Source organism: Homalodisca vitripennis, chromosome 5 (assembly GCF_021130785.1).
Source record: "Homalodisca vitripennis isolate AUS2020 chromosome 5, UT_GWSS_2.1, whole genome shotgun sequence".
Taxonomy (NCBI): Eukaryota; Metazoa; Arthropoda; class Insecta; order Hemiptera; family Cicadellidae; genus Homalodisca; species Homalodisca vitripennis.
Window position 1 is genome coordinate 109,236,079 of NC_060211.1, and position 9,442 is coordinate 109,245,520.

A 9,442-nucleotide genomic window follows, 5' to 3' on the forward strand; every position below is an offset into this window, starting at 1 on the left:
TTGTAACGCTGAACGTGCAGTTGTTACTATAATTTTAAAGAGCAAAATGTAAAAAACATATACTACTCGAATATATATATATATATACATGTATTTAAACAAGGTGAAGCAGAAATGGGTGAGAGACATTATTGTTTCACTTAAGAAGGCATTACGTGGGGACACGTTCGACCATAAGAAGGATAGAAAACAATTGTGCCAAACTGGCTCAAAAATCCAAGACAGAGTTCTATGCAGTCTGTATAAAAGAGTTTGTAGACTATTTGGAAACGTACATAAATTATGGAGGGAATTTTATATATTTAGGTTTATTTTTATACATTGTACGTTTATATTTGTGTACTTTAGAAAGTTGTAATATCAATAAACTATTTTACAGTAAGTAGCTGTAGTATTATTTTAAAACTGCTCTGAATTAGTATATAAATAAAATTAGTGGAAGAAATAATTCAGAAATCAGAAATTTTGAACAGAATAATTATATGATGAGTTTCCAAATATGCTACCGCCACCGCTACGATGAGTGACATTTACATATTTCTGACAATTCTCATAACCTGATAGTTAGACGAAAGATAAGCATATTAATGCATATGTAAGTAAACAAGAAAGTCAGTGTAATTTTAAATTTAAATACAAAACAAATAATCACAAAGTTTCTTAACTTCGTTTATATTAACTGACGGCGTCGAGAACGAACGCTTCCAAGAAACCTATAACGAAATGCACTAAAACAAACTCACTGGATGATTTCAAATTAATTCTTAATCTAAAGACTCGAGCTAATAGGCCGTTATAGAGCTTTAACTGCTAATTCAAACTTTCATTCTTATATATCCAAAATTGCTTTTACAGCCCACTTCAATCTGGGTTTAAATAAAGGCACCACGAAATCTCGCGATTATGGGACTATTTAGAGAGACTACTTTGTAATTGAACAACAAATAACTATGGAGTTTGAAACTTGTCGTCCCACGTCGGCTTCTTACTAATAATAAGACATTATTCTCAATAATCTTACGCAGTTGAAATCTCAAAAAACACTTCTTGATGCATATTAATCATTCGAGCTTTTGATAAGGAGCTGGGATGAAAATTCTTGATACTTAATAAGTAAAAGTGTAAAACTTATGTATTAATACTATTAATACTATTAATGTAATTTACATTACTTTAATTTAACACATACAAACCAATAGTGAAACTTTGTATACAAAAAGAATATTATTATCATATAAAAAAATATAAAGTATCTACTGGCCTACTAAACGGATTTAAAACTTTTAGACAGAAACAAAAAAACCTTTGTTCCTTGATAAAGTAAGAGTTACTTATACCTTCATTTAACAAAATTGACAATATGTGAAATATTATTAGGTAATCCGTAGCACTATTTAAGTTCATAGTAAAAATTTCAAAATTTTTAAATGAGTTTATATATATATTTATGTATAGAATAAAAATAGAAAACGTTATTTTGAAACTCTTACATAAAAATAAGTCCCGCTAAATAGAACACTACTTATCGGTAAAGTCTTGTAGTTTACAATATATACTACATTACAAAAATATGAATAATTTTTATATTTATATCATTTATATAGGTATACTGACGGATTTTCTATTGATTTATAATAGAATGGAATTAATAATTATACAGTGGCACAGTGGTGGGCAATAAATCCCAATACAATTAATTAATGAAGACTAACAAGTACAAAGAAATTCAGAGCGTATGGGAAGAAATTTAGCAAAAAGAATAAAGACAATCATTAATATACTAATGAAATATATAAATGTATAAAAAACATTATATATGTTGGTAATGAGAATTGAGTAGCCTGGTCATTTATCAATGCTATTGGGATTGGGTGCTGTATTTGCTATGGACTGCTATGCTTCACTGTTTTTCTTTTTTCTTATTGTGAAATTGCCTACTAGGCTATGTGTATTGTTAATAATTTATTTACTGTTCCATTTATTACGTGTATTGGCTTTTGTTTGTAAACATATATGTATAAGTATGGACTGTGTGTATTTTGTTTATTTGTAAGCTAAGTGCAATCATTCGATTAGCAGAACTTAATTGTTTTGTACTATAATTGTAGATTAAGTGTCAGGCTAATATTATTAAGAATGAAAATTTATACAGCTTTCAAGTGTATAATTTATTTTTTACAGTAATTAAGTTGTATATTATGATGTGACATATTTTATTTTGTACATGCTCTTTACGTGAAAGTGTTGCCCCGTACGGTTTTATTAAGCGTACTATAGACAATCAGGAGCTCAGAAGCTCTTCTTTTGACCAGGAAGAGCTGAATTAATTTTGGGGTCAAAAATTAAAGTAAATCTGTTTGTCTCTCTGTCCGTCTGTGCGCAACATCTATCGTTTTACTTTTGGGTTCTTCGATAGCATGTCGTATCAGTTTATTTACGTACACAGTTAATTTCCTATTGCAGAGTTTCAGTAATTTTACACTGTTAGTTGAATGAAATGGTAACGAAACTTTTTCTCGTATCAGAAAAACATATTTATGTTTGTTACATACTACTATTTATATCCCATTTTCCTAACAACTGCTAAAAAAATTATTCGTGAAAACAAGTTAAAATTTTAATTTATTCCAGGATTCTCATTTAAAAAAAAAAAAAAAAAAATTATATCATAGTGTAAATTCCTGAGTTATATTGAACATGTAATAAAGTTTATTATGGCCATCTTGAAAAAAAAAATAAACATTATATTGATATCGACTTCATACTTCGTACAGTAATGATTATCAAACTGTAACGAAAGGAGCGTTCCTTGAAAAAATATAACTTTTACAATCAATAATAAAACATTCCATTGTTTCTTCGCAGATAAAGTTAATTATTTAATGAGTTTCTTTTGTTTTCATAACAGCTTACAGTAACCCATTATTACAACAATCAGTTGTTTTAATTAATCAATTAAATTCATAACTGTTAATGATTTAAAGTGTATTTATTAAAATTGTTAAGATTACTTCCTGTGAATAGTAAATTAAACCACGTAAGTTAAATTCCGCGATTTTTTCTAAAAAAAGGAAAAGCCTATCCTTCTGTAAGCCTTATTTTTCTCTTCCTCTATGCTATAATATATTCAAATGAACAGGTATCTTCTCTCTATATCTTTTATATCGCCATTAATTTCTTATATGTCAATTATTTCTAGAGATGACTTCGGTCCCTTTTGGTATTGTTAAATTTTGAACTCAAAATCATGGGCCGTGATAAAATCGTCTAGTTCTTTAATTCTTTTAGTTTACTTTAGACCTCGAGCCTCAAATTTTCGTTAGGAAATAAATTTGTGGATTTTGAATGAGAGAAAACAAGAATATAATTTTACTGAGATACATTTTTATGATAAAAAGTCTTTGAAGAAACGTTTAAAACTTTGAATTATTATGTGCAGACGGACCTAATATAATAGTAAAGTACGTTCTATTTTCCACTCAAAAAACTGTGTGTGGTGTATTTAGTTCATTACGTAGAAGTGTCAAAAATTTATTTTAATAATTTATATTGTTAGCTAAATAAATTATGAGATATAAGTAGAACAAGAGTTTATTTTAAATATTAATGCGAGGGAAAGTGTCCGTCATCATGTTTTTTTAGCAGAAATGTTAATTGCATTTCATTTGTAAATTTTATATTTGTTTTATTCAATATTTGCACAAATTTAGATTTCCAGTGTTTATTTATAGTTTTAGAGAACTATGTGCTTTTTAATTTGAGTGATTGAACCTTATTTTGAAGAAAAACAAACCTTTTATAAAACTATGTTATAATTTTGCTTAAAAAACAATATAATGATATATTACATTTATTTTTAGATGTCGGATGTCACATTTATGAAGGTCTGATCTATTTAAAAACAAAATTTATTATTAATTTTAATTTAACTCCATATGCAGTATAAGTAAGAATGCAGATTTATCCTAATCATTTAGTAGTTAAGACAATGTAGATAGTCTTATTTTTGAGAGAGAAAAAAGATTCTCCTTATTTCAAGTGGTTTAAAGATGCTGGAAATTAATTACTGAAATCATTGCGATTGCTAAAAACATTTTAAATGAACTGCTTTGACATTTGGTTGCCCCTTGATAAGTACATATGAAATTAATAAGAATATAACTGTGGGCTTAATCAATTAACGTATTTGTGGCGAGTACGTTATTAAATATTCATCGAATTATTTGCAGAAATTATGTTGAGTATTACCAAGTAGTTAAAAAGCTATGAACATTACTGCTAATTAAAAGCAAACCGTTTTGAGAATGATATGTTTGATTAGAAGTACGAAACTGAGTTTAAGTAGCATAAAATGGCATATAATCCGCCTGTAGACCTACGTTACAATGGAATTACCTGAACTTGTACCTACCAGCAACAAAATAAATATATAATATACAAAGACTAAAATATACGGAAGTTTAAAAGTATTTTTTTGGACACATCTAGTAAGGGGAGTAGTAAAAGACTTTAAGTAAATAAAAGTACATTATCTTCCTTTAGTTATACATACACATAGCTTTGTCAAGATGTTATGACATTAGTAAATAAACAGAAAAAAGAACAATTAGGAGGGTTATATCTTACAAACAAAACTTAAAAATATATATAATGTAAAATAAAGGTGAACGATTATTATTTATTATTAATGGTTCAGTGGTGTGAACCACATTAATTTGATTGATGTGAAACTGCAAATACACATATTTCAGATCTATAACATTAGGTGGGATAACCCAATGATGTCAAAGACCGCTAAACGACCGAATAAATTATATTTGAGGCAGAGTGGTCGTGCCGGCCCTGACCTGTGCGCTTGTCCGTAGCACCGAGTTTAGGTAACTGAGCTGCAAACACGCAGTAAACTTTAACAGCTAGGATACTACATTTCGGTTTGAAAAACGAGGAATACTTTTGGATACCAATAAACCAGGACGAAAAACAGATAGAGTTGCGTCAAGTAATGCGACTTCTTTTCTACTCCTCAAAGATATAATTATGACAACAAACTGTTACTTTTGAGAAAATGAATCATAGGTTTCAGAATCAATCACTTGCTCGAAGCATAGACAAAGTTGTAGTACTTCAGTGTATCATCATTTTAACTTTTTTACTTTAGATCTTCTTCCCAATAGTTTAGAATATGACCATAATCTTCTATATAGGAAGGTGAAGAAATAGCGAAACCAAAATGTACATATTTCGTGATTAAACTATCTAAAATTGCCTAACGATGCATAAAAAGTACAAAAAACTGAGATATATCCCGGGAAGTAAAGTAAGTTTTCATATATCTTGAGAATTTAAATAATTAAAATATCTAAATAACAAAATCATGCCATGGAAACCATTTATGGATAAACTTACCTTCCGACTTGGTCATCCAAACGCACTGAGATGATCACTTTTATGTGCTAGTTATTTTATTATGATAATGTTGACTTCGATAAAAATACGGGTGGGGGGGGACATATGGATATCGTATGTGCACAGGGAGGACTTCTAAAAGTACGAGTCAGGAAAATATCATCAGTTACTTTGAGAGTCTTAGAACCCAAACAATGCAAAATCGTGAGATTTATATGCATATATAAAATATATTAAGCTGTATAAACATCTTACAGTGATAGTAATTACTTTTAATCTGGACAAACAAGTTAATTAGACAATTTCAACCAACAGAACTTCATAATTTGGACAGTACGAGTTTTTTTTCTATTCAAAACATGTTTTTGTAAGAAGAGACATATTGTAGAATCATTCAATTTTTACACCTATACATTTTTCGATGTATATTTATAGATAACAGCCATTCAAAATTGGAAGGGATACTTATATCTCAGTTATTAGGCAACGTAAATATAAAGAATAATTATATATGTTTATATGGACATTTACAACAATGTTTACTCTCACATACTTGTATCAAATTTTGAAAAATATACAACAGAATTATAGTCATGGTGATAGGGGTATGAACGATAATTGGCGTAATTTCTGATACAAACTAAACTTTGTATACCCGATAACATAACATTGAATAATTACTATCTTTACCAAAATTACCAAATAAACTTCAGATGTTTCGAGATAGCAGCCATTACCTAATTTAATTGTAATAGTATTGATGTACAAAAAGATCTTGCCCCACCGTGCCGGAACTTGACATTTGGAAGGTATTTGAACTTCCGATCACATGAATATCTGATTATATACATGTTTTGTATACGACACCTTTAAATACAAAACCCTTCATTCGCAATCTCTGTGGTGTAGTGGGTGGATGCTACTCCGGAAAGTGCAGCATCCAAGTCTAGGCAAAGCAAGTTTTTGTGTGTGAATCAATCCTTGTATAAATCAAACCTATGATAATTTATGGTTGGGCCTAGAACAGTGAGGAGAGCAGGGTGAACCAACAGTACCCTAATGACTATCACCGGTTTTAGCGGTGTTTGGAAGCTGGTCGATAACAACGTAAATATTTTTACCAATCCATTGAAATCGGATCCAAAGTCGGATCCACGCCAAACGTACTACAATCTGCATATTTCTTAAATTGATAGAATAAACTTTCTCAACCAAATATGAATGTTGTCTATAAATTAAAATCTAAAACGTATAATTGTAACTTGTATGAGCCAAATTAAAGTTGTCCATATCAGATCTAAAAATGGTAACCCTAAAGCCAATGAATTCAAATAAGTATTACTGTATAAAGTTTGGAATATTCTGTTCAGTTAATTCAAAGATAAAGATTAATTTTAGTGAAAATTTTGATTTGAAATATGTGCAGTCTTCTTGATATTTTCACAATGTAGGAGTCTTTATACTTTAATTGTTTAAATATAGCTAAAATATTAGGTACATTTTAGTTCCAATATTATATCACTGCAACAATTACTGGAATAATAAAGTTTATATTGAGTTCGAACCATTATTAAAAATTCAATAATCGAGTTACAAATGTCGTTTAGTTGCTGATTAACAATCACCTAATATTACGTTTAATAGCTGAAATATCTCGCTCATTATTGTCATTTTGAACAGATGCTATGGAATTGGTTTGGATGCATGACATGTTAGCAAAATTTGTGTCTAAGTTTTGTTGTTTTTTGCATTGAAACCAAATACTACTCCTTTAACATATAAATGGTTAATTTACACTATTTGATTGTATTTCTTCTTATTTGTAATAGGTTGATTTACTAAATAAAATCATTTGACAGCTAAAATTGGAAGCTCTTTATTATTCATTATTTTAGTAAGAACAAATAAAATTATAAAACTATACAAATCATCCAATTGGCTGAGCGTTAATAAGCATATCATTCGTTCGTAAGAAAAATTGTATTGTATGAACGTCTTTCAGTCATTTATAGTATGTGTTCAAAATCATTGCATAGTCAATGAAATAAAATTTATAACCGATTAGTGTATTTTAATAGAGGTACGGCACTGAGTAAAACTTTTATTGCTCTCTAAATATTGATAGTAATAACTATTTTCATAAATAAATTTCATAGAGTTATTATAGACACTCTATATAATAAGTTCACTTAGATGAATAAAAATAACGAACAAATTGTATTCAAAATACTTTCATAAGAAAAAAATTATGGTTGCCTGTAAAGTCGGTTTTACGGGCGAAGATTTTACGTGACAACGTCTTTTTCTCGGTAGAATATTTATTGATATGAATATTATTAAATTGCACAATAGGAACAAGGAATTGAATGAAAATAAGAATTGCACAAATTTTAACTATAGAAATATATTTTGTTTACTAAAACGTTGTACATAATTTGAAAATAATTAAAATTTGTTATTGTAAATGGTAAAGTTGAATAAAACATTTACTAAAATTGGAATTTGAAATTCTTGCTAAACACAGTTAAATTCTAACTCCGCGCGTGGTGATTGGTCGGTTTAGTTCGTTTGTTTGGTCGCACTGTTATGACAGGTTAGAGGTTATAATTTGTTATTTTAAATGTTTGACTAGCAATACGCGCTGTTTCTTCTCAATCGACTGAATTACGATTGATTGCAGAGTGATTTAAACTAATAATTTACTTAACACTATCAACATTTGTCAATAGTATGACATAACCTATAAACTCAGTTTCTCAACTTTTGTGTCAATCTAACAATTAATCAATCAATCATAGTTTACGATAATGAAATATCAGTGTACAATTATTTACCTTTATTGTTGTAGTTGTTGTAAATGACGAATCTAAGCACTCCACATTTTCACGAATAAACATAGTTATCTGCTTTATCCCGTGCGGCGGACCCACAGTTATCTGCTTTATCCCGTGCGGATCCCGTGCGGCGGACCCACTGGACGGGCATCGTAACGTTACCGGGCGTTACACTTTTTTATGAGTGACTCCGAGCCGCAACCCAATTTAAGACGTTGTCACGTCAAAAAACACAATGCAAAATTTTCGAGCAAAGCAAAATACTGTAAAGTGGGCAGATGCAATAGGCTACACCAGTGTGATATTCTCCCCATACGCGTCTCTCCTCACTACCGCGCTAAGAGCAGCTTTACACATTGCCACATTGGAGTGGAGAATGCCACTCTCATAATGACCACGGAGACACCATTCAATCTGACCTAAGGGAAGCCAAGAAAGGATGGTAATGTGTTTCCTTCACAGTTATTGGGATACATATGCTCCTTACCCCTCGTTTTGCTTAACTCTTATTTGTTTTGACATTTGATATGATCAAATTGATCGATTGACAACACATAACATATGAAGGTGATGGAAACGTATTGATTGATATTTTAATGTGTTTTGCAGTACAATAGCTCGAACTCATTATCCCTGTAAGTAAGTAGGATTGGATGCATAAACTCATCTTATTTAATGATTGTGTAAATTACATGACATAAAGGAGTTAAACAAAACATTTTCGGTTCATGAACAAATTTAACTACACGGGAAAATTAGTACTTCGCAAGTTCCTAATATAGAATCTTTACACTACATTCTCTTTCATTAGATTTATTAGATATAAAGATTAATTCATTGTAATAGTTACAGTTATATAATTTACTTACAGAATTATAAAAGAATTAAATATATACCATTTAATAACACCTATAAACTTTAGCGTTCTCTCCAAATAGATGAAAGTTTAATGTAATGATTGCGCTAAGTTCTTCTACTCGAATACATAGCTATGAATTATTATACTCGATTATTCTGATATAACCAAATATAAAATGAATATTAAATAAACATTATAAAAATGTATGAGTACTTTATGCTTGTTGTTTATTGGATTCATGATAGTGTATATCACGGACTAGAAGCCATATTCCTTAGATATTTCCTACAGATAAGATATTAAAAGTCATTCATGATTGCAAATTGTTATATTTAACTCATGT